Source organism: Eriocheir sinensis, chromosome 37 (assembly GCF_024679095.1).
Source record: "Eriocheir sinensis breed Jianghai 21 chromosome 37, ASM2467909v1, whole genome shotgun sequence".
NCBI classification, from domain to species: Eukaryota; Metazoa; Arthropoda; class Malacostraca; order Decapoda; family Varunidae; genus Eriocheir; species Eriocheir sinensis.
In genome coordinates this window covers 14,807,917-14,832,712 of record NC_066545.1, presented here as the reverse complement: position 1 = coordinate 14,832,712, position 24,796 = coordinate 14,807,917, and the positions used below count along the sequence as shown (strand labels likewise).

The following is a 24,796-nucleotide window of genomic DNA, read 5'->3' as shown; positions in this document are numbered from 1 at the left end:
GGGTACGGAAACACGGAACAAAGAAAAGGATGAGATGATATTGCGCATGAGGTGGAAACATATCTTAACAGCTGACTGCGGCTGGTGGTGGTTGCCTGGCGCACGACTACTATAAACATCATGCTAACAAAGGGTTTTCCACTATATTTAGCGTCCTTCATGGGGTAAACCTATCACATATCGACTTGTTTTAAACTTACGGAGAGGCTGAATGTGTTAACAAGTCAGGGGGGTGTTAGATAAAGGAGAAAAGAGCTGGTGTTAGAAGGGGCGGTATGATGTGTTTCCACGGTGCCAGAGTTGACTGGAGCAATAACATGTGCTTCTCAGTCTAAGTAGAAGGGCGTGTGGGTGTGCTCGCTCGGATTTTCGTGTTGTCCTATCCTATACTATGGTGATTACACGAACTGCTCCTGTGGGGATTATGTTAAGCTGAACCATACGCTAGAGTCTGATATGAGGAGAGGAGGCCCCGGGGCAGTCTTCTCAAGAACGGTGAGTGTCCTGTGCGCCTTGTAAAAACGGTAAAAACTGCATTCATTGGGCCATTGTTGTGGGTATCTTTGCGTACGTGCGTGTAGTAATGATTGCGGGATGGTACTCTCTCCGATACGTTTGCGAGGACTTGTTGACTAATTTTACTACGGGGAAGTGTCGTGCGTAGAAGTTGTTTTAGGTGAGCAAGACAACTATTTTTTCCTGTTTTCTTGTACACTTTTGCGTTAGGTTCACTCTCTTGGGTATGTTTGCGAGGGCTTATTGACTAATTTTACTACGGGGAAGTGTTGTGCGTAGAAGTGTTGTTTTAGGTGAGCAAGACAACTATTTTTTCCTGTTTTCTTGTACACTGTTGCGTTAGGTTCACTCTCTTGGGTATATTTGCGAGGGCTTATTGACTTTATACTACGGGGAAGTGTCGTGCGTAGAAGTGTTGTTTTAGGTGAGCAAGACAACTACTTTTTCCTGTTTTCTTGTACACTATTGCGTTAGGTTCTCTCGCTCTCTCTCTCTTGGTTACTTTTGCTTTTGCGAGGACTTATTGACTCACTATACTACGGGGAAGTGTTGTGCGTAGAAGTGTTGTTTTAGGTGAGCAAGACAACTATTTTTTCCTGTTTTCTTGTACACTTGCGTTAGGTTCACTCGCTTGGTTATATTTGCGAGGACTTATTGACTCACTATACTACGGGGAAGTGTCGTGCGTAGAAGTGTTGTTTTAGGTGAGCAAGACAACTATTTTTTCCTGTTTTCTTGTACACTATTGCGTTAGGTTCTCTCGCTCTCTCTCTCTTGGTTACTTTTGCTTTTGCGAGGACTTATTGACTCACTATACTACGGGGAAGTGTCGTGCGTAGAAGTGTTGTTTTAGGTGAGCAAGACAACTATTTTTTCCTGTTTTCTTGTACACTTTTGCGTTAGGTTCACTCTCTTGGGTATGTTTGCGAGGGCTTATTGACTAATTTTACTACGGGGAAGTGTTGTGCGTAGAAATGTTGTTTTAGGTGAGCAAGACAACTATTTTTTCCTGTTTTCTTGTACACTATTGCGTTAGGTTCTCTCGCTCTCTCTCTCTTGGTTACTTTTGCTTTTGCGAGGACTTATTGACTCACTATACTACGGGGAAGTGTTGTGCGTAGAAGTGTTGTTTTAGGTGAGCAAGACAACTATTTTTTCCTGTTTTCTTGTACACTATTGCGTTAGGTTCACTCTTGGGTATGTTTGCGAGGGCTTATTGACTTTATACTACGGGGAAGTGTCGTGCGTAGAAGTGTTGTTTTAGGTGAGCAAGACAACTATTTTTTTGTTTTCTTGTACACTTTTGCGTTAGGTTCACTCTCTTGGGTATATTTGCGAGGGCTTATTGACTTTATACTACGGGGAAGTGTCGTGCGTAGACGCGTTGTTTTAGGTGAGCAAGACAACTATTTTTTCCTGTTTTCTTGTACACTTGCGTTAGGTTCTCTCTCTCTCTCTCTCTCTCTCTCTCTCTCTCTCTCTCTCTCTTGGTTACTTTTGCTTTTGCGAGGACTTATTGACTCACTATACTACGGGGAAGTGTCGTGCGTAGAAGTGTTGTTTTAGGTGAGCAAGACAACTATTTTCCTGTTTTCTTGTACACTGTTGCGTTAGGTTCACTCTCTTGGGTATGTTTGCGAGGGCTTATTGACTAATTTTACTACGGGGAAGTGTTGTGCGTAGAAGTGTTGTTTTAGGTGAGCAAGACAACTATTTTTTCCTGTTTTCTTGTACACTTTTGCGTTAGGTTCACTCTCTTGGGTATGTTTGCGAGGACTTATTGACTCACTATACTACGGGGAAGTGTCGTGCGTAGAAGTGTTGTTTTAGGTGAGCAAGACAACTATTTTTTTCTGTTTTCTTGTACACTTTTGCGTTAGGTTCACTCTCTTGGGTATGTTTGCGAGGGCTTATTGACTAATTTTACTACGGGGAAGTGTTGTGCGTAGAAGTGTTGTTTTAGGTGAGCAAGACAACTATTTTTTCCTGTTTTCTTGTACACTATTGCGTTAGGTTCTCTCGCTCTCTCTCTCTTGGTTACTTTTGCTTTTGCGAGGACTTATTGACTCACTATACTACGGGGAAGTGTCGTGCGTAGAAGTGTTGTTTTAGATGAGCAAGACAACTATTTTTTTCCAGTTTTCTTGTACACTTGCGTTAGGTTCACTCTCTTGGGTATGTTTGCGAGGGCTTATTGACTTATACTACGGGGAAGTGTCGTGCGTAGAAGTGTTGTTTTAGGTGAGCAAGACAACTATTTTTTCCTGTTTTCTTGTACACTTTTGCGTTAGGTTCACTCTCTTGGGTATGTTTGCGAGGGCTTATTGACTAATTTTACTACGGGGAAGTGTTGTGCGTAGAAATGTTGTTTTAGGTGAGCAAGACAACTATTTTTTCCTGTTTTCTTGTACACTATTTCTTATACTACTTTGCGAGGACTTATTGACTTATATACTACGAGGAAGTGTTGTGCGTAGACGTGTTGCTGTTTTAGGTGAGCAAGACTATTTTTTCCTTTTTCTTATGTACTATTGCGTTAGGTTCCCTCTCTCTTGGTTATGTTTGCGAGGGCTTATTGACTCACTATACTACGGGAAAGTGTTGTGGGTAGACGTTGCTGTTTTAGGTGAGCAAGACCAACTATTTTTCCTGTTTTTTCCGATATACTATTGTGTTAGGTTCCCTCTCTAGGTTATGTTTGCGAGGGCTTATCGACTTATTATACTACGAGGAAGTGTTGTGCGTAAACTTGTTGATGTTTTAGGTGAGTAAAACTAACTATTTTTCCTGTTTTTTCCTATATACTATTGCGTTAGGTTCCCTCTCTCGGATACGTTTGCGATGACTTCATTTATCGTGAGGTGAATGTAGCTTCTTAGGTAGGTAGACACTCTATTTCTCGTGTTTCCCTTATATACTATTACGTTTTCTCACTCGGTTGTGTTTGCGAGGACTTAAGTGTTGGTGGAAGTGGTGTCTTTTTTGTTAGGTGATCAGGACAAAATAGTTTCCCTGTGCTGTGGGTGTTTTTTTTTATTATGTGAGCGTATTATAATGATTACGGGATGTTTCCTACTCGTTGACGTGTGCGAGGATTTTAAAGTGTTCGTGGAAGTGGTGAGTTGGGCAAGACTAATTATTTTCCCAGTTTCCCAACGATATTTCGTCACAGGGAGTCCAGAGCAAGATTTCTGAGTATCGTTCGCATTATTAACTTCGCAGCTCCAAGAGGTATATTATTATTATTATTATTATTATTATTATTATTATTTGTTTCGGTGCATGTCAGACGTAAACGACAGTAGCAAATAGTGATTGATACATTTGAAATACCAACCATGCATTGCCACTGAAATTTTATTGTCGTCATTCTACATTTACTAGCATGAGTAGGAACGAATTTATGTATCGCGTTGTCATATAGTAAAAGGCGATTTATATATTATAGAGTACAAATATTGAATAACGACTAAATTATCATTATTATCATTATTGTCGTCGTCGTTGTTGTCATCATTCTCCAGTTCCGGTCAAAGGCAGGAGCAGGTTGTTAGGTTAGGTTAGGCATGACCTTGGTGGTAGTTTGACCCTTCTTCTGTATCGTGAACCTTAGGAAACACTCATTAGAACCAGATTGACCTCCTTGTCGGCCTTTGGAAATAGCTGATGTGATGGGTGGAAGCGTCTGAGAATACTGACTCGGGATGTTGTGTGGCAGGCGGTGGCTTGATGCGGGTGTGTTGTCCCAGGCCAGTGAGTGTGTGTGTGTGTGTGTGTGTGCAGCCGGTCTGGACGCAGCCTGGCATGGCCGTCACGGCAACGCAGTGATGTAGTGAAGGTGTGGCCACATCTGGAAAAGAAGAAAATGTTAAGAACAAGCGCGCGCCTCGAATTTGCAACATCGTGTCCCGAGTTCTATCCTTCAAACGTTAGCAAGAAGCACTAGAACTACAAAGCAAAATTTGTAACACTTCTTCAGGGGGGGGGGGGGGAGGTCTAGGGGCGGGAGGGGGGAGGGAAAGGGTACAAAAATATATTCACCTGTCTGTTAGCGACCATGAGTTTTTGTCTGGTATACCCTTTAGGTTCAACTAGACAGGTCAATCTATTTTATGGGAGCTAGATACAGATGTTCGTTATAATGTAAAGTTCCTCCTCTTCGACTGAGAACATTCTTTGTCAATTCTTTTTTTGTTCCCAGTCCTCCTGTCAGTCAGCGACCATGGAGTTTGTTTTTGTCTTGTATATATATCCTTTAAGTTCACCAAAAGACAGGTCAATCTATTTATGGGAGCTAGATACAGATGTTCGTTATAATCTAAAGTGCTTCCTCTTTGACTGAGAACATTCTTGTCTATTCTTTTCTTGCTGTCTGTCCCCCACTTTTATCTACCACTTTGCCACAATCTACCTTCACCTATCAATGTTATGTGTAGACTTCCTCTCCGGGGCGCCGGTCTCCTCGATTTCCCCCCCTCCCCCCCCCCCCCTAAGTCTTGCTGTTTCCTGCTGTTTTATTATTGTCATGGCGTCTATTGTTAGTCTGTGTATGAAAACTGTATCGAAAAATGGATTCGTGCCATTGTTCCTAATCCACTCAGAAGAAAACGAGGTAGGTACAAAATCAGTTTTAATTAACGTTGCTGCTTTAATGAGTTTTTATACTTATTATTACGATTTTATTATTATTATTATTATTATTATTAGTAGTAGTAGTAGTAGTATGTGGTGGTGCTAAGAGTAACGTCATTGCTAACTACATCTATATTTGCGTTTGGTCTTATACTCTCGTCCACAAGGGAACACGTGCGTGGGGTGGGGGTGGGAGGGGCAGGGGCGAGGTGAAGCACGCTGAGGAGCCCACTTGGTGCACTGAAGCATACAGACAGCTGAGGAGGGAGGGAGCGGAGAATGGGGGCACATGAGGGCGGGGCGGGGCGGCACTAGGCTACTTCACGGCGAGAGAGAATGCGGGCGAAAGGAGGGAGGGATAGGGGAGGAGGCGTATCATGGAGAGGGGGGAAGGGAAGGAAACACGTGTGAGCACTCTGGATCGGAAGCTGGGCAAGGAAGGCGGTGAGACATGGCCAAGCAAACACGATTAGCACTTCCCGTGGATGTTTGGGTTAGCGATGTGCTGGTATGTAGCCCGAACACGCACCCTAGCCTAGCACGCCCCCAAGCTTAACACGCACCCTAGCCTAGCACGCGTTTCCTCGATAATATAACACAAGGGTGGTCTATTAGTTTGTTTTTGGTATTTGTTTCGTTTATTTGTTGTTCTTGTATCGAATGTGTTTGTGTGGTCTGGATGTTAGTGGGTTTGATAACTATATAATTCAATAACTAACAAAACCTACCAATTAACATTAACTTTACCAATGAACTTTTATAATGAACAATATTTGCAGCAACAGCGGTATTGTGATCTTTTTGTTAGTTTCCTTTCTCTCCTTGTGATCTTTTTTTGTTTCCTCTTCTATGTTAAAAAAAAGAACATAATTTGCAGCAACAGCGGTATTGTGATCTCTTTTGTTAGGTGCCTTCCTCTCCTTGTGATATTTTTTTGTTTCCCCTTCTATGTTAAAAAAAAAATGAACATAATTTGCAGCAACAGCGGTATTGTGATCTTTTTGTTAGTTTCCTTCCTCTCCTTGTGATCTTTTTTTGTTTCCCCTTCTATGTTAAAAAAAAAGAACATAATTTGCAGCAACAGCGGTATTGTGATCTTTTTGTTAGTTTCCTTCCTCTCCTTGTGATCTTTTTTTGTTTCCCCTTCTATGTTAAAAAAAAAAACAATTTGCAGCAACAGCGGTATTGTGATCTTTTTGTTAGTTTCCTTCCTCTCCTTGTGATCTTTTTTTGTTTCCTCTTCTGTTATAAAAAAAAAAGACTAATCCTGAAATTTCGTGTTCAGTGTACTTGTGTGTCTGTTCGGCGGGCACGCATTTCCCAGGCTGTTGCAGTAATACACACAATAATGCCAGGACTATTAACGTAATTTGCCGCACTTATATCGACGCCGTAATCGCCAGTGACTAACGGGATCATTGCCCTTCCATGATGAGGTGCTGTGCCATTTCCTGCTTCCTTGTGGCGTTCGACATGGCTGGTATTTCCACTTTTATGTGACTTATTGCCAGTGTATTCTTACAACTATATGTTTTGACGTGGAAAGTTGACATAAAATGAGTGTTAGAGGCATTTTCATTTACGTAAGGGGGTTGAATAGCATTTAAGGAAGGGGCGTGGCATGCTTGTGAGCTGACCAATGGTGTGACACTTAAGGGGAAAGGGGAGGGGCGTATATGCAACGTTAGGTTGGACAGAGTATACGTCCTTTGTTTTTATCCTCCTATCACTTTGTTGTTGTTTTTTACAGCAAAGGAGACAGATCAAGGGCTTAAAAAAAGAAAACAACAATGAAAAAAAAGAGCCCACTCCTTACTGCCCCTAAAAAGATTGGAGAGGCGTGGCCGAAGGAGAAGTCAATTTCGGGAGGTGCTATTTGAAAGAGGTTAGAGATAGAGTTTGGGGCATAGGCTATTGCTGCGCTTGACCTCAGTGCTCATCTCCGTCCCTCTAGCGGCTCTATCCCCTTGAGCTCGATAGGATACCATAAAATAACTAAGCATACATTATTTATTTTAGTCTAGTTTATTTAGCTAGTGATCTGAGCACGTAGACACGACCCAGTGGTTTGCTGTTTGTTATATCTGGTTCAAGAAAGGTAAACATTTCCCTATAAATTAATAAAGTAATCTTGTTTTCACTGTGGAGAATTTTCGTTAAGTGTTTGTGTATAAATTTTGCCTAAGATTGATATACCCTCTTGTCTCTGTATCCTCCTCTCTCTCTCTCTCTCTCTCTCTCTCTCTCTCTCTCTCTCTCTCTCTCTCTCTCTCTCTCTCTCTCTCTCTCTCTTTTATCACCAATTTCCTTTTATTGCTCACTTTCGTTAGTTTTCTCATCCTCATTCCTATCCTCTCTCTCTCTCTCTCTCTCTCTCTCTCTCTCTCTCTCTCTCTCTCTCTCTCTCTCTCTCTCTCTCTCTCTCTCTCTCTCTCTCTTATCACCAATTTCCTTTTATTCGCTTTTGTTAGTTTTCTCGTCCTCATTCCTATCTTAACCTCTCTCTCTCTCTCTCTCTCTCTCTCTCTCTCTCTCTCTCTCTCTCTCTCTCTCTCTCTCTCTCGGCTAGATAAAGAAGGTTATGTATATCCTGACGCCTCGGCCCTTGTGGCGTGTGTTTGTGTTTCAAGGCACTGTTTATTTGCCGAGCCGATGGGCCTAGAAGGGTATCATATGATGGCAGGAGAGGTAGGTGGTGCTGACAGTGGTGGTGACCGTGGTGGGGATGGTAATGGTGGCCGTGGTTGTGGCGGGAAGGATAAACAGAACGTATACTCTGTTCACATTAACGTCGCATATAAGCTCCTCCCCCTTCCCTACCAAGTTTATTGCATGTTGTGGTGACCGTGGTTGTGGCGGGAAGGATAAACAGAACGTATACTCTGTTCACATTAGCGTCACATATAAGCTCCTCCCCCTTCCCTACCAAGTGTAATGTAAATTGTAATGCAAGTTGTGGTGACCGAGGTGAGGATGCTAATGGTGCTGCTGATGGGTAGACAAAAAACAAAGGACATATACGCTGTTCAACCTAACGTCGCATATAAGCCCCTCCCCCTTTCCCATAAGTGTCACGCCATTGGTCAGCCCACAAGCAAGCCACGCCCCTTCTCCAACTTAAGCTGCTTGTGATTGGTGGATGCTGGGGGAAGTTACATATCATCGGGCCTTTTTCTCTTGTGAACTTGATTTGAGCAGAGAAAGTGATACAAGTATGTTGGAAGATGAGACCCTGAAGGAGATTGTTGGAGGTTCTTGATGTAGAGAAGAGAAGGAAAAGTGTGTTTATACAAAGTGAAGAGGGATGGCTGGCAGAAACCGGTAACAGGTAGACTGAAAATAGAAAATGGGATATAAGGGGCAGATATGTAAGCAGGTGGGACTGATGGATATTCTTAAACAGTAGAGGGAAGAAGGATTGCCAGTATGGAAGTAAAAAGATTGGGCTCGTAAAGATTCACAAGGACCAGCAGAGGGGAAAGAAAGGTGGAGGGTGGTGATTCACAGGGACATAGAGTAAATAGATGTGGAGTTGATGAGGAAGGGAAGGAGAAAGACGAAGAGGATAACGATGAAGTAAAGAGGGGAAGTAACACTGGGAGCAACAAAGAGATACTAAATGAAAATGTAATATAACATTTGGTATGGAACGATATGATAATTTTTTCGACCAAGGAAGCAGAAACAAAATAAATTAGAACAAACTAGAAAAAAATATATAAAACACGGGACTCTCTACTGCAGCAAAAATGACATAGAAGAAAATGTGTACAGAAAAAGGGGATACTGAAAAGGCTCAGAGGAATTTAAGATCAAGATAATTAAGTAACATCCCACGTGAAATCCCGAAGAAGGAAGAGTATGTGAGAGAACAACAACGCCATGAAGAGGTGTGTGTGTGGGAAGGGAGAACTGAGGAGGAGGAGAAGGCGTGAGGCAAAGCAAGTTATAAAGGAAAAGTTTGTTGGTTCGGTAAGTGAGGGAAGATTATATGAGAAAACAGCGCCGTGAGGAGGTGTGTGTGTGTGTGTGTGTGTGTGGGAGGGGAGAGAGAGGTGGAGGAGGAGAAGGCGTGAGGCAAATCAAATCAAAGGACATGTTTATTGTATCGGTAAATGAAGAGTGGAAAAAAAAGGAGAAATGTTGATAGTAATAGTAGTAGTAGTAACAAGGAAAAAAAAAAGAGAAATGTTGATAGTAGTAGTAGTAGTAGTAGTGATAATGATAATAAGAAAGAAAAATAAAAACACCGAATGAAAGAAAGAATGAATGGAGGAGAAAAAAACCCGGAAGTAAGGAAGAATGAATGAATGAATGAAAGTGGAACCAATAACAACAACAACAACAACAACAAGAACAGCAATACAGATTACTCTTACACCTTCATATCCTTACCTGACCCGAGAGAGAGAGAGAGAGAGAGAGAGGTGGTAGCAGGGTGGGTGGTATCGACCAAGAAGAGCAGGCAGGCAGGCAGCGGGCGGGTGGGCTGGCTGCTGTGGTGGGCGGGTTATGCGGGCTCTCTGTCCCTTCCCTTCAGTCCCCCCTCCCTCCCGCCACCTGTGTGACGTCACGATCTCTGGGCCTCCAAAGACACTCGTAATAATAATGATAAGCGTAATAAAACAAGACTCGTAATAACAATGAGAGTAATATAATGATGATGGTAATAATGATGTTTATATAGGATTAGAATGATGAGTAATGACAATAGTAGTAGAAATAGCGATGTTGGTAATGACAAGAGACTAGGAGGATAATTACAACAAAATTAATAATACTGGTAACAAAAATAATGTAACTAAAGGCAAGAAAAATGACGGAAATTACTACAAAATGAACGATAGTAACAGTAATAAGATAGATAGATAGATATAAAAACGTAGATAGTGGTGGTAGTAGTAGTAGTAGTAGTAGTAGTAGTAGTAGCAGCAACAACAAAAGCAACGCTCCCAACACTATTACCAACACAAGAAAACAAAACATCTGCCGCATGCAAGGTCAACCCCCGTGTGTGTGTGTGTGTGTGTGTGTGTGTGTGTGGGCCGCCGGGCGTTGGTCAAGGGGACGCACGCAGGCTGGAGGTCTCTGCGGGGCTATATATACTGGCCTCAGCAGACATAACAGACGTGAGCCATTCGTGGTCTTGGGTTTATTGGGCCTGGCCGTGTGTGGCTGCCCGGAGATTACCTGGACTTAACCTTTTGGATAATACACGTTACCTTGATTGCCGCATCCTCGCTCAGGTATGCAGGTGGGCTCAGGTGGGACTACTACTACTACTACTACTACTACTACTACTACTACTACTACTACTACCACCACTTTACTACTACTACTACAACTATTCGTCCTTGTCCTTGTCCTTGTCATTCTCTTGGTTTTCCTCCTCCTCCTCCTCCTCCTCTTCTTCCTCCTGTTACTTCTTTTTCTTCTCCTTTTTCTTCTTTTTTAATACTAATACTACCACTCCTCCTCCTACTACTACTACTACTACTACTACTACTACTACTACTACTACTACTACTACAACAACAACAAAAACAAGCAGACCCTCCCCATGGCATATAACACAGTACCGCACCGATAACGAAAAAAAAAGAAGAAAAAATGCATAGAAAACGGAAGTTGGTTGTATAATATATATTACGTATACCACACACACACCTTTGTTACTTATCACACACGTGGGTAGAGAGGAATTCGTGTTCACTGCCAGTCCATTCTCCTCTAACGTCTCATTCGTCATTGCTTTGCGTGGTTGGTGTCTTGGTGTTCCTGTTTAGATTATTCGTGTGTGTGTGTGTGTGTGAGAGAGAGAGAGAGAGAGAGAGAGAGTGTAAGAAGAAGAAGAGGAGGAGAAGGAGAATGAGAAGAGGGGGGCGGAGGATGTTGAAGGGGTGTCCTGTTGTTGTTGTTGGTAGTGGTGGTGGTAGTGGTGGTGGTGGTGGTGGTGGTGTTGCAGGTGTGTGTTTTGACGTCATGGGTTCCGCAGTCACCACCACCACCACTACCACCACTACCACCACCACCACCACCACTATTACTGTCACCTCCATCATCACCGTCACCACCACCATCGCCAGTCATTATTTTCCTTCCTTTATTTATTTTTCACGTTTTTCTAATTTTTGTTGTTGTTTTGTTCCTCTTCCTCCTCTTCTTCTTCCTCCTCCTCTTGTTGTTTTTGTTGGTGGTTGTGTTGTTTGGTCTTTTTCTCTTTTCTTTTTCCTCCTCTTTTTCTTCTTTTCGTCTAGTTCTTCTTTTTTTCTTCTTTTTTTTCTCTTCTTTTCGTTTAGTCCTTCTCCCTCGTCCTCCTTCTTTCTTCTTTTTCCTCTTTTTCTTCTTTTCGTCTAGTTCTTCTTTCTTCTTCCTCTCTTCTTCTTTTTATTCTTTCCTTAATTTTTCTTTCTTTCTCCTCCTCATTATTATTTTTTTCCTTCTTTTTCTTCATTCCAACCTTGACCCTGTCCTGCTGCAGACTAACCCTCCCCCCCCCCCCTCTCTCTCTCTCTCTCTCTCTCTCTCTCTCTCTCTCTCTCTCTCTCTCTCTCTCTCTCTCTCCCTGTTATCACTCCCTTCCACTCCTCCCTTCTCACATTTCAGCTCTCACACCACTCACTCTTGCTCTCCTCTTTCCTCCCTCCCTCCCTCCTTCCCTCCAATACTTCCCCTATCTCTCAACTCCCTTTTTTTTCTCTCCCTCTCCCTCTCCTCCTCTCCTTGTCTCTATCTCGTATTCACTTCCTGTTTGCACTCTGGAGGTCTTTTCATTTCATCTTTAATTCATACATTCTTTTACTCTTTTTTCATGGCCTATTTTTGCTCTGATTTCGTGTTTCTATATTGCGAGGAGATCAAATTAATGTATGTGTTGAATGTATGAATGTAAGTCTAGCTACAGTCAGGGTTAAAATATGTCCGTTCGCATAACAGAGCGTACGATTAGTCGCTTAGTTTCCGTGTTACGTCATCAAGGGGTCATAAAAGTCATTCCATTCGTGTTATTCTGTATTGCGTCATCATTCCTCGTTACCCCCTTCTCCTCCTCCTCCTCCTCCTTTCCCCTTTCTTCCCCTTCCTTCCCCTCCTTACCTCACCCTTCCCATTCCTTCCCCTCCCTGTCTTTCTCTCCTTACCTCACCCTTCCCCTTTCTTCCCCTCCTTTCCCCTACCTCACCCTTCCCCTTCCTTCCCCTCATTCTCATTCCCCCTTCCATCCCCTCCGCTCCCTTCCTCTTCCTTTCTTCTCATCCCTTCTTCCTTTCCCCTCCCCGCCCTTCTTTTCTCCTCCCTTTCCTTCCTTCTATACTAACTTCCCCCCCTCCTTCCCCATACCTTCCTCTTTCGTGTTATAGGGTGGCGGATCGAGGCGTTAAGAGTTGCGCCATCGGAGTGTGCTAACAGATGGTTCTTGTTATAAAAATGTCGGCATGTCAAATAAATATCTCACATCAGCATCCAATCCCTGTTAACGCCTCTGACCCATATTCTTAAACACTTCCTGTCCCAAGCACACACTCCAACCGGCCTCTTGCAGACTCCTTACGTTCTTATGTTCATTTTTTTTTTTACAACAAAGGAGACAGCTCAAGGGCACAAAAAAATAAACAATAATAAAAAAAAGCCCGCTACTCGCTGCTCACAAAAAGAATCCAAAGAGGTGGCCGAAAGAGAGGTCAATTTGGCAAGGCTTCCGTAGACGTTGTGGGCATTTCCAGGGGTAGTCTCCACTCCATCTGAAATTGACCTCTCTTTTGGCCATTCTTTACTTTTGTCTATGGGAGCGGTGAGCATCGGGCTTTTTTTTCTGCACTATTTTTGTTATAAATAAACAAAAACAAAAAGAGAAAGGGCAAATACTTAAGGAATTCATATATGCAAGTGATGATAATAATAATAATAATAATAATAGTAGTAGTAGTAGTAGTAGTAGTAGTAGTAGTCCCTAAGTAGAGTAGACCAAGGGACGCCCACGAAATTCATGCCTGGGATAAGTCGATCGATACTTGGTGGTGCTTGGAATGGGATGGGCAGCTGCATCGAGACTTGTTTTGGCCGGATTGACTCTCCGATGTGGATTTGCGGGTGAATGAAGCGATGCGCCCCTGCCGTATGTTCCCCTTTAGTTAGGTAGACCTAGGCCATTTTCCTTCCCTTCCCATTCGTCCTTCTTTCCCTTCACTTCCCACCCTTCCTCTCCCTTACCTTGCATCCCCTCCCTTTCTTCCCCTTCCTTCCCCTACCTTCCCCTCACTTCCCTTTCCTTCCCCTCTCCTCCTTTCCTCTTTCTTTTTTCCCATCCCTTGCCTTCCCCTTCCTTCCCCTACTTTCCCCTATCTTCCCCTCACTTCCCTTTCCTTCCCCTCCCCTCCTTTCCTTTTCCTTTCTTTCCTTCCCTTCTCTTCCCCTCCCTACCCTACTTTTCCCCTCCCTTAATAACTTAACCCCTTCCCTTCCCTCCCTCCTTGCCTTCCCCTTCCTTTTCCTTTCATCCCATCCCTTCCCTACCCTTCTTTTCCCCTCCCTTTCCTTCCTTCTAAATATAACTTAACTCCCTCCCTTCCCCTGCCTTCCCCTTCGTTTTCCTTTCTTCCCATACCTTTTATTCCCCTCCATGTCCTTCCTTCCACACTAACTTAATCCCCTCCTTTCCCCTGCCTTCCCATTCTACCCTCCTCAACAGATCAGCCACATTGCAACACACTCCATCACTCTACCTATCACACACACTCCCTATCAGTGCCTTACGCCCTCCTTTCCCTCCCTCTTCCCACTCCTCCCCACTCCCATCCTTCTCCCTCCCTTCCCACTATCATCACACGCCAATCTCCACGTCTTTGAAAGTGACAGAAAAGGGTCAGATTGATGGAGTGTCGTTAGGGCCTGACGCGGACGTGGATTATTGAAGAAGTGCAATTTTTTTAAGGTAAAGATATAAACGTGACATTTTGCACCTTTCTGTGACCCAGTGCTGTTGATTTTTAGTATTGTTTTAGTATAGAGAGGAAGGTCAGCATTCTATCTGGGCAGGAATTAGCTCTGGGGGACGATATTGCTTTCTGTGACCCAGTGTTGTTGTTTTAGTGTTTTTTTAGTAGAGAGAGTGAGGTCAGCATTATATCTGGGCAGGAATTAGCTATGGGTGACGATATTGTGTGTTTTTAGAGCATAAGAACGTAAGGAGTCTGCAAGAGGCCGGTTGGTCTATACAAGGCAGCTCCTGTAATCCTAACCCAACCTAACCTAACCATCCATGAATTTATCCAACCTCTTCTTGAATGTATCTATGGTAATGGCACCCACAACATGACTGCCAAGCCTGATCCACTCATCCACCACTCAATTCGTGAACCAATTCTTGCCTGTGTCTTTGTTGAATCTGAATTTGTCTAACTTAAAATCATGACTACGTGTCCTACCTGGCTGGCAAGGAGGGGTTTAGGGAAGGAAAGGGAGAGGGTAAGTGAGTGCTTTGCTACGCTGCCTATATAAGTAGGTCATAATCCTGCCCACACGCCCGTCTGCTTAACTCTTTCCATCTCACCATCTATAAATACTGCCCCCTTTCCTACCTCGCCTGAATGCCTGCTCGCCCCCCCCTTTCTCTCTCTCTCTCTCTCTCTCTCTCTCTCTCTCTCTCTCTCTCTCTCTCTCTCTCTCTCTCTCTCTCTCCCACTGTCTTTCTTTTCGTCTTTTGTCATTTGTTTTCCTCTTAATTTCCTTCCTTGCTCTCTCTCTCTCTCTCTCTCTCTCTCTCTCTCTCTCTCTCTCTCTCTCTCTCTCTCTCTCTCTCTCTCTCTCTCACTGTCTTTGTTTTCGTCTTTTGTCATTTGTTTTCCTCTTAATTTCCTTCCTTGCTCTCTCTCTCTCTCTCTCTCTCTCTCTCTCTCTCTCTCTCCGGCAAAATCGGCTACTACCACAAGACTGACGTAGGCACTTCCTGTTAGGGCGAGAGTGGGGGTGTTTACTTCCCTATCCGTCTGTCTGTCTGCCTTTCTTCCTCCTCCTCCTCCTCGTGTGTGTGTGTGTGTGTGTGTGTGTGTGTGTGTGTTTTAACTAAGATGTATATATTATTTTCCTGAGACTTATTTGCTCGTCTTCACACACACACACACACACACACACACACACACACACACACACACACACACACACACACAAGTTTGTTGAGAGAGCAAGAGAACCCGATCATATTAACTTGTAAAACCAATAATTAATAAGTAAATATAAATAAGTTTGTCACACTCCCTTCCCTTTTCCCCTCCCTTCCCTTCCTTTACCCTCCCTTTCCTTCCTTCCTATTAAAAAGTTAACCCACTCCCTCTGGTTTTCCATTCTCCCTCTCCCTGCTCTCCCTTCCCCTCCCTCTCCTCTTTCCTCTCCCTTCCCCTCCCTACCCTACCCATCCCCCTTCCCCTCCCAAAGCAGCCACATTGCAACACCCTATATCACACTACCTATCATACATACTATACTTATCAGTGCCCTTTCCTTCCTTTCTAATTTAACCACCGCGTACGAACTGGAGTAAATAGCTGCCTTCTGATATGCGTACAAACTGGCCAACATATACTACGTTCTCCTCCATGCCTTGCTGAATGCGTCACCTGGCTCATGAGAAAAAAGGGGGAGGGAGGGACAGGGAGGGGAATGGTGGGGGAAGGAAAGGGTGGGGAAGGGAAGGGAGGGGGCAGGCTATTGGAGGGAAGGGGATGGTGGGGAAGGGAAGGGGAAGGGACCAACCACTCAACCAGTCAGTCAGAACCTCTTGGTCTGGGAAGTGTCGCAACGTGTGTGTGTGTGTGTGTGTGTGTGTGTGTGTGTGTGACCTATTTACGCACCATCTCTTCTTGATCGTAAAACACACACACACACACACACACACACACACTGGTGCTGATGAGAGTGAACTTGATGACACTGAAATAGAAAATGCATCATCATCATCATCATCACCACCATCATCATCAGGCAGGTATGAGCTTCAGCCACTTCAGCAACTCTTCTTAATTGCCTCGATCGCAGCAGGAGGAGGAGGAGGACAGTTCATCTTTGTTCTCCCTGACCTTGCTGTTCCTCGTTTGTTTGTGTTCCCCCTTCGTAAGCAAGTCAGGTTTTCATCAGCGAGTCGTTACTGCTGGGAGATCTTGTTTTTGTGTTTGTTTTGGTATTTGTTTTGATGGAGGAGGAGGAGGAGGAGGAGGGGAAGAAGCACAGTTATTCTTTGTCTCATCTATCCTCCTATTTTACCTTATCTGCTGTCCCTTCGTCGTTAACAGCAGCCAGACTTCCACCGTGTCATATAAGCAAGCATGATCTATTTGTTTTGCTCTGTTTTAGTTCCGTTTTGAGGGGCGCAGGAAGTCTTTGCTATCTCATCCATATGTTTTTTTTTCCCCTCTCTGTCCCTTCGTCGTTAGCAGCCAGCCTTCAACCGTGTCATATAAGCAAGCATGATCTATTTGTTTTGCTCTGTTTTAGTTCCGTTTTGAGGGGCGCAGGAAGTCTTTGCTATCTCATCCATATGGGTTTTTTTTCCCCTCTCTGTTCCTTCGTCGTTAGCTGCCAGACTTCCACCGTGTCATATAAGCAAGCATGATGGATTTCTTTGGTTTTTTTTTAGTTTCGTTTTGAGGGGCGGAGGTTTTATTTACTATCTCATTCATATGTTTTTTCCTTCTTTGTTTTTTCCCTTCGTCGTTAGCTGCCAGACTTCCACTGTGTCATATAAGCAAGCATGATGGATTTCTTTTCTTTTTTTCTTTTTTAAGTTTCGTTTTGAGGCTGGTCTTCTTTGCTATCTTATCTATATATTTTTTCCTTCTTTGTTTGTCCCGTTTTTCCCTTCGTCGTTAGCTGCTAGACTTCCACCGTGTCATTTAATCAAGCAGGATAGATTTGTTTTTCTTTGTTTTAGTATCGTTTTGAGGTGCAGGTCCTTACTATCTCACCTATATGTATTTTTCTTCTTTTTGTGCTAAGTGTTATGAGGTCCTAAATTTTTCCCTTCGTCTTGTTTTGGTTTGATTTGGAATAGTTTGTCCCCTTTTCCCTTCTCTTTCCGTTCGTCATCTTCCTTCTCCAGTTTCCCTTCCCTTCCCATCAATCCTGTTTTCCTTCATTTCCTTATCTCATTGCTACCTTCTCTTCTCTTCTGGGTGACGGAGGAGGAGGAGGAGGAGGAGTACAGCTTACCCTCGTTCTCCTGACCTTGCTATCTCTCGTTTATGTCTCCTCGTCATTAACAGCTAAGCCAGATATCCACCGTGTCTGGAGGGACTAGGTTAGATTTGTTCAGGCTCAGAAGTTTTCAGTCACCCCACACGTAAGGGTTCTAAGGAGTGTAAGTATGGGCTGTGTGGTTATAAGCAAGGGGTTTGTGGTTGTAAGTAGAGGTTTTAGGGTTGTAAGTAAGTGTTCTGGGGTTGTAAGTAGAGTTTTATTGGGTTGTAAGTAGAGGTTTTTGGGTTTTAAGTAAGTGTTCTGGGGTTGTAAGTAAGTATTCAGGGGGGTATGTTTGGGTTTCTTTTGGGGGGCACAGTTCTTTGTCTTGTTATCCTTCCCTTCTTTCTTCTTTGTGTATATAAGTTTCTCCGTTGTTAGAAATCATAATCTGGCAGTGTTTCTTCTTCTTTGTCTATGTTCCTCCGTTGTTAGAAATCGTAATCCTTCTTTGTCTGTTCCTCCGTTGTTAGAAATTATAATCCTCCCCTCGGTCCTTCTTTGTCTATGTTCCTCCGTCGTCTGAAATCATTATCCTCCCCTCGTTCTTTCTTTGTCTGTTCCTCCGTCGTCTGAAATCGTAATATCCTCACCGTGCCGTTTATGCTTGGAAGGCCTTGTTGTTGTTTTGGTTCTTTATATAGCCTTGAAATTAAGTTACAGGGGACCACAACAGGTGCTCATTGTCTAGTCTGTCCCTGTATATTCCTTTGTTGACGTCCCTCCGTCGTTGGCAATCACGTCCTCACTGATTCATTTATGCTGGGAGGTCATGTTGTTTTGGTCATGTACCCTTCACTTACGACGGAGAAGGAGGAGCAGTGTTTTCTTCGTCTCCTATCCTTCTGTTCCCTAAATCATGTCCCTTCGTCGTTGGCAATCATGTCTTCACTGATTCATTTATGCTGGGAGGTCATGTTGTTTTGGTCATGTATCCTTCACTTACGACGGAGGAGAAGGAGAAGGAGCAGTTTTTTCCTTGTCTCTCCTCTTTTCCTGTTCCCTTCGTCGTTGGCATTCATGTCCTCACTGATTCATTTATGCTGTTTTGGTCATGTATACCCTTCACTTACGACGGAGGAGAAGGTGAAGGAGGAGTGTTTTCTTTATCTCTCCTATCCTTCTGTTCCCTCAATCATGTCCCTTCGTCGTTGGCAATCATGTCCTCTCTGATTCATTTATACTGGAAGGTCCTGTTGTTTTGGTCAATATAGCCTTCACTTACGACGGAGGAGAAGGAGCAGTGTTTTCTTCGTCTCCCCTATCCTTCGTCTCCCAAAATAATGTCCTTCGTCGTTGGCAATCATGTCTTCACTGATTCATTTATACTGGAAGGTCCTCTTGTTTTGGTCATGTATCCTTCACTAACGACGGAGGAGAAGGAGAAGGAGGAGTTTTCTTCCTTGTCTCTCCTCTTCTTCTGTTCCCTTCGTCGTTGGCAATCATGTCCTCACTGATTCATTTATGCTGGGAGGTCATGTTGTTTTGGTCATGTAGCCTTCACTTACGACGGAGGAGAAGGAGGAGGAGTGTTTTCTTCGTCTCCCCTATCCTTCTGTTCCCAAAATAATGTCCTTCGTCGTTGGCAATCATGTCTTCACTGATTCATTTATGCTGGGAGGTCATGTTGTTTTGGTCATGTATCCTTCACTGACGATGGAGGAGAAGGAGAAGGAGGAGTAGTTTTTTTCCTTGTCTCTCCTCTTCTGTTCCCTTCGTCGTTGGCAATGATGTTCCCACTGCGTCTTATGCTTGAAGGTCCTCTTGTTTTGGTCAATATAGCCTTCACTTACGACGGAGGAGAAGGAGGAGTGTTTTCTTCGTCTCCTTTCCTTCTGTTCCCTAAATCATGTCCCTTCGTCGTTGGCAATCATGTCTTCACTGATTCATTTATGCTGGGAGGTCATGTTGTTTTGGTCAATATAGCCTTCACTTACGACGGAGGAGGAGGAGGACAGTTTTTCTTTGTCTTCTCCCTGTCCTTCGTATCTGTCATTCATGTCTCTCTATGTCATTTGCATTCACATCATCACCTCATCGCTAACCAGAATTTCCCTCCGTGTCATCTGTTCTGTTGCGTCATGGTGTGTTTATGCGTGTGTGTGTGTGTGTGTGTGTGTGTGTGTGTGTGTGTGTGTGTGTGTGTGTTCATCTTTGTCATCCCTCTTGTATGACCTTGATTTTGATTGTTTGTTTGTTTGTTTGTTTTTGTTAGTTATTGCTTGTTCGATCATCCGTATTTCTCTCTCTCTCTCTCTCTCTCTCTCTCTGCGGTAAATATATCTTGCATCATCCTTTTTTTCATATTTATGTTCCCTCTTATCTCCTCCTCCTCCTCAGTTATTGGTTCGTTAATTAATCATGTTATACTCGTCCGCCTCCTCTTCCTCCTCCTCCTCCTCCTCCTCCTCCTCCTCCTCCTCCCTTCCTCTGATTTAATTGTTTTCGCACAGTACATAGATAGTTAGTTTCCCCGCCACACGCCACCGGTTCCTCCCCCTCCCTTCCCTTCCCTTCGTTTTCCATCCCACCTCTTCCCTTCCATGCCCTTCTCTCCTCACTCCCATCTCCCCTCTTCCCTTCTTTCCCTGCCCTTACCTTCTCCTCTCCTCCCTTTCCTTCCCTTCATTTTGCATCCCTCTTCTTCCCTTCCATGCCCTTCTCTCCTATATCCATTTTCTCGTCTCCTTTCTCTCCCTCTCCCATCTTCCCTTCTCTTTGCATATCTCCCCTCCTCTTCCCTTCCATGCCCTTCTCTCCTATCTCCCATCTCTTCCCTTCCCTCCCCTCCCCGTCCCTCCATCACCTCTCCCTCCATCACCTCTCCCTCCCATTCCTATCCTTTCCCTCCCCATCCCTCCCTTCCTTTCCCTTCTCTTCCCTTCCCTTGTTTGACCTTCCCATCCTAGCCCTTCTACTATATACACTGCATTCATTCTCCTCTACCTTTCCCTTCCCCACCCCTCCCTTCCCATCCCTTCCCCACCCTTCCATCTCTTCCCCCTCCCCTCCCTTCCATCCCTTCCTCTTCCATCGCATCCCCGTCCCTCCCTCGCCTTTCCCTGCCATTCCTATTCCTTCCCTCTCCATCCCTCCCTTCCTTTCCCCTCTCTTCCCTTCCCTTGCTTGACCTTTCCTCAACCACACTGCATTTACACTCCCCTTCCCATCCCCACCCATCCCATCTCCTCCCCACACAGTCCCACCTCACCTTACCTTACCTTGCCCCGCCCCGCCCCGCCTCGGTAATTGGCTACCTTTACGAGTATCGATTACCTGGTCAGACCCCGCTTTGTATGGTGGCGCTGGTGCTGATGGTGGTGATGATGGTGGTGGTGGTAGTCGTTGTTTTAGTGATGGTGGTGGTGATGGTGTTAGGGATTGTGGCAATAATGTTAGTCGGTGTTGGTGTTGTTGTTGATGATTGTGGTGGTGGTGACAGTGTGGTGATGGTGGTGTCAGTGTGGTGGTGGTGATGGTGGTGACAGTGTGGTGATATTGGTGACGTGGTGGTGGTGGTGGTGCAGGTCATGGTAGACAACACAGGTACACTTAAGGTACACTCAGGTACAAAGAGAATACACTTGGAGGGGAGGGGAGGGGAGGGGGGAGTAGAATACCCCTCCCCTCAGCACCACCCTTCACCACCGCCACCACCGCCACCACCACATCCTTCTCTTCTCTTCTCTTCTTTTTTCTTCTTTTCTCTCTCCCTTCCCTTCCCTTCTCTTCTTTTCTCTCTCCCTTCCCTTCCCTTCTCTTCTTTTCTCTCCCTCCCTCCTCTCCTCTTCCCTTCTCTTCTCTTCTCTTCTTTTCTCTCCCTTCCCTTCTCTTATCTTCTCTTCTTTTGTCTCCCTTCCCTTCCCTTCCCTTCCCTCTTCTTCTCTTCTTTTCTCTCTTCCATTCCCTTCTCTTCTCTTCTTTTGTCTCCCTTCCCTTCCCTTCCCTCCTCTTCTTTTCTCTCTCCCTTCCCTCCCTTCCTCTTCTCTCCCCCTTCCCTCCCCTTCCCTTCTTTTCTCTTTCCTTTCCTCTCCTCTTTCCATCCCTCCTCTCCCCTTCCCTCTCCTACCCTTCTTTACCCTCCCTTCCCTCTCCTTCCCTTCTCTTCCCTTTCCCTTATACCCCTTCTCTTCCCTCCCCCTCCCACCACTCCTCTCCTTTCCCTTTCCTTCCCACTCCCTTCCCTTATCCCCTCTTCTCTCTTCTTCCCTTCCTTACTTTACCCTCCCTTTCCTTCCCTTCCCCTCCCTTCCCTCCTCTCTCCACCACCACCACTCCGCTAACTAACTCCAACAACAATGACAACAACAAAAACAACAACGGTCACATGCATAATAAACAGATATGAGAGAGAGAGAGAGAGAGAGAGAGGATATAGTGATGATAAAATGCAAGGATGAAAAGTTGGGTTGCTTTTGGTGATGAGACTCTCTCTCTCTCTCTCTCTCTCTCTCTCTCTCTCTCTCTCTCTCTCTCTCTCTCTCTCTCTCTCTCTCTCTCTCTCTCAGTATAATATTTTTAATTAACGAAGTGACACGTACTACCCTTCCCCTTCCTCCCTCTTCCTTCCTCCCTTCCTTCCTTCCCTTCCCTTCCCTTCCTTTCCCTGCAATCCTATTTCCTTCTCTCCCTTGGTTCCATTTCTCTATCCCTTCCCTTCATTTCCTTACAGTTCCTTCCCTTCCCATCCCTCCCCATCCATCCCTTCCCCTTCCCTTCCCTGCCCTTCTCCTTCCCTCTTTTGCTTTCATTTCCCTTCCCCTTCCATTCCCTGCAGTTAATTCCCATTCCTCCCCTTCCTTTCCCTTCCCTCCCCTTTCCTTTCCTTTCTTTTCCCTTCCCTCCCCTCCCCTACCCTTTCCTTACCCTCCTTTCCCCTTCCCTTCTCTCGCCTCATCTTCCCTTTTATCCACATTTTCTCTTCCCTTTCTTTTCCTTTCCCTCCCCATACTTTTTCCCCCCCTCCCCTTCCCTCCCCTTTCCTTTCCCTCCTTTCCCTTCCTTCCTTCCTTCCTCCCCATTCTTTTACCCTCCTCTTTCCCCCTTCTTCCTTACAGGTCCTTCCTTCCTTCCCTTCACCCCTTCACCCCCCCTTACCCCCACCATCAACCACTCACCTTTCCATTTCCTTACAGTGCCTTCCTTCCCCTTCCCTTTCCTCCCCCTTCCCCTCCCTTGCCCCCCCCCCCTCCACCCAACTCATTCGTCCCAAAAGTGCGGGCCGAGGTTGGACGTAACATGACCCCGGGGGGAGGAAGGGCATACTCAACCCCCTTAGGAAGAGCCCCGGGTGATGGTGGTGATTGTAGTGGTGAGGGGGTGATGATGGTGGTGGTGGTGGTGGTAACAGCTGGTTCTATATCTTTCTCCTCACACACACACACACACACACACGCACACGCACGCACGCACGCACACTCACTATTTATTTTTCATTACGCAAAAAAAAAAAAAAAAAACGCTGACACGAATTGATGAGAAAAAAAATAATGTTCTCTTGACAACAACGAGAGAGAGAGAGAGAGAGAGAGAGGCATAACGGAAGTGAGAGAAAGGAAGGAAGGAAAAAAAGACAGACATAACGAAGACAAGGAAGAAACATAGGAAAGGGAAACAAATGATTAAAAAAATAATAAAAGAAGACTAAAGGAGAAGAGGAAGAGTAAAGGGAGGGAGGAAGGGGAGGAGGAGGATAAAAAAGGGGGAGAAAATTAGAGGAAGAAATGGGAGGAAGAGGAAAGGAGGAGGAGGATAAAGAAGGGATGAGGATGAGAGGATATGATATGGAATGAAGAGAAGGGAAGGGGATGAGAGGAAGGGAAAGGAGGGGGAGGAGGAAAGGTGAGAGAAGGATAAAGAAGGGGAGAGAATAAGAGGAAGATATTGAATGAAGAGGAGGAGAGGGGGAGGAGGAGGAGGAAGAAAGGGGAGAGAAAGAGGGAGGCCTGTAATTTAATCTTGGCAGGACCTATGAAGGAGGTAACAAGGAAGCCTGACCAGTAGAGAGAGAGAGAGAGAGAGAGAGAGAGAGAGAGAGAGAGAGAGAGAGAGAGTTGGTGGATGTTAGAGAGAGAGTTGGGTCAAAGAGGACAGCAGTGCATCTCTCTCTCTCTCTCTCTCCGATTTAAAGACGCACCCGCCACCCATTCCTCTCGCTCTCTTTCCATCCATCCTGGCATGCACTCTCTCTCTCTCTCTCTCTCTCTCTCTCTCTCTCTCTCTCTCTCTCTTTCATTACGTTATGCTGGCAATTTTCTTTTTAATCTTTGTTTTTATCTTTTGAGAGAGAGAGAGAGAGAGAGAGAGGGGCGGCGTGGGAGTGGTGACGTCACAAACCAGATGAGGAGGGGGGGGGCGTGTGATGACGTCAGTAAAGGGGGCGTGGCACCCTTATTTTGGGCCTCCTCCTCCTCCTCCTCCTCCTCCTCCTCTCTATATCCCTATGGTGACTCAATGTTTTCCATCACATAATTTTTTTTTTATTATTTAGTTGGCTATTATTATTTTTATTACCATCATTATCATCATTATCATCATCGTTATTGTAGTTTTTATTGTCGTTATTATTTTTATTGTTATTTATTTATTTTATTTATCCATCATTCCTGTTGGTTCTGTATCAAAGCGAACTTTTTTTTATCTGGTAATCTCTACGTTGGGTCAGTGCGGGTGCTGTTGTTATCGCTGTTATGTTGATGTTCTCTGTTCTGCAATCACTCATACTTCACCCATTTCCAGTGTTATATGGTATGAGGAGTCGGGTGTGAGGGTGTCATGTTTTACCTCTCTTCCTTTTTAACCCGGTAGCAGCGACAGGCCAAATTTGTGGCTTTACCATGTATGATATAACCCCCCCAAAATAGATGATGCAGAAAGCCATAAACTGATCACAAATGCGTTGATATATACATGTATTATGAAATGTTTTGCATGAGTGATGATTTTTTTCTCATTTTTCTCGCTAAGAGGGGCCATTAAGAAACATGATCCCCGCAGCTACTGGGTTAAACTCCACCCTTTTCCAGTGTTATGTGGTGTGGGGAGTGTGGTGATCCTTGGGTTGGTGGTGTGGGTGTGTGTGGTGTTATTATTAGTGGTATTATCATTATCAATCCTGCTATGTTGCTTTTTTCTGCTCCAAGGTCACTCAAACTCCACCCTTTTCCAGTGTTATGTGGTGTGGGGAGTGTGGTGATCCTCGGGTTGGTGTGGTGGAGTGTAGTGTTATTCTTAGTGTTATTATTATTATCAATCCTGCTATGTTGCTTTTTTCTGCTCCAAGGTCACTCAAACTCCACCCTTTTCCAGTGTTATGTGGTGTGGGGAATGTGGTGATCCTCGGGTTGGTGTGGTGGAGTGTAGTGTTATTCTTTGTGTTATTATTATTATCAATCCTGCTATGTTGCTTTTTTCTGCTCCAAGG

At 44.6% G+C, this 24,796-nt stretch overlaps 1 protein-coding gene across 1 annotated transcript in view; it reads left to right on the top strand.

The window, feature by feature from the left end:
* Nucleotides 1–24,796, top strand: part of LOC127008333 (apoptosis-resistant E3 ubiquitin protein ligase 1-like) — a 44,120-nt gene that overhangs the window by 12,090 nt on the left and 7,234 nt on the right. The gene's annotated exons all lie outside the window — the stretch shown is intronic.